The sequence below is a fragment of the Amblyomma mixtum genome, chromosome 9 (assembly GCF_055824585.1).
Source record: "Amblyomma mixtum isolate Tamu chromosome 9, ASM5582458v1, whole genome shotgun sequence".
NCBI lineage: Eukaryota > Metazoa > Arthropoda > Arachnida > Ixodida > Ixodidae > Amblyomma > Amblyomma mixtum.
The window spans coordinates 32,779,476-32,781,013 of record NC_143020.1 but is presented as its reverse complement, the minus strand read 5'-3'; the positions used below and the strand labels follow the sequence as shown (position 1 = coordinate 32,781,013).

At 57.9% G+C, this 1,538-nt stretch overlaps 1 pseudogene; it reads left to right on the top strand.

Moving 5' to 3' along the window:
* The first annotated feature begins 329 nt into the window (after positions 1-329).
* On the top strand, positions 330-702 carry LOC149328679 (large ribosomal subunit protein uL29 pseudogene; annotated as a pseudogene).
* Positions 703-1,538: the final 836 nt, after the last annotated feature.

Here is a 1,538-nt window from a genome sequence, read left to right as displayed (position 1 = left end):
CGCTTCCACACCTCGTCATGTCTTACTAGCAGGCCCAAATTGCTACTATCGAGGTATCGGTAACTATTAGTACTAGCGCATTGAAACAGAACAGATATAACCACCTACCGGCGGTGTAAGGTCCATACGCAGGCCAGTTTTTCCTCATATGAGACACCACGTCATTCCACATGGACTCCTTGAATTCGCGCTTCGAGTAGTCCGAGTTGTCTACATCCCAAAGCGCCGGTCTCTCCCTCACGAGGTCGATGAAGTATTCGACCGCCGCGTGGAATATGGTCATCCTCTTTCCTCCTCTTTTCGAGTCGCTGGGAGTCGTACGCGTTGTGATGGATAAGGTAAAAGCACGCGAGCTGCGGGGTAAGAAGAAGGAGGAGCTGGTGAAGCAGCTGGAGGACCAGCTGGCCGCTCTGCGAGTCGCCAAAGTCACCGGCGGTGCCGCGTCCAAGCTGTCCAAAATCCGGGTGGTGCGGAAGTCCATTGCACGGGTACTGACAGTCATCCACCAGACACAAAAGGAGAACCTACGGAAGTTCTACCGGGGCAAGAAGTACAAGCCCAGGGACCTGCGGCCTAAGCTGACCCGTGCCAAGCGCCGTGAGCTGACCCCTCATGAGAAGCGGCTGCGCACATGCAAGCTGACCCGCAAGCTGGCAGCCTACCCACCCCGCAAGTTCGCCCTCAAGCTGTGAATGCTGCCCGATGTACAGTGACAACCAACACAATAAATAAAAGGGGTCATCGTCGTCGAAGTGGCTGAGGTTTCAGGCACGACCGTACGGCGTATTCCAGGCGGCGTCAACGTCCGGGCTAGTCTGTGATGCGGTGCTGGCTCAGGAGGTTCGCAGGGAACGAGTACGCTGACTGGTACCAGGCTCACCGTGCCGTCGGGTCGCCTATCGAGGCGCACGAGCGTGCTGGTACCGGGAACACCAGAGCTCGGGGGCTGCCCAAGAAGTACGGGCGGACTTCCACACATCCCACGGGGGAGACCCGCGCTACGCACAGCGTACGCGTCCGAAGACGTATGGCGCCACGTGTTGGGAGAGCTCCCCGCTCGCTTCGGCAGCTGCGTCGGCACTGGTCGTGGGGAAGGGGAGGCGCCTAACAATAATACGCGTCCGCTGTCCACGGCGTCGGTTCCCTGGCCGCCAAAGATTCTCTCTTTCTAAACACAGACTTGTTGCCCCTCTATGCAAGCCCCAGACACAGAAGCGTTGACTGTCTGGGACTGAGGGGGTGTTCACTCTGTCTCCATGCTCGCTCGTTTGCTCGACGCGAATGTGAAATTCGGGGCAGTTGATGACGCCATCCGCTCGCAAGCCGGGGACAATAGGGGAGCGTGGCGGACGAGGCTACCAACCGGCAAAGGGAACAGGTGTCACGTGTTGCGCGGAACCCACTCGCGCGAGAGTATGGTGCGCAAGAGCGAGCGTGGAAAACGGCCTTGAAATCGGTGCTTGTCATCAAAAGCTACAAAAGCAGTTTTGATGTCAGCGGCACCTAGCGCCCACTTTTCGAAGCGTAGAAAAGAAAAC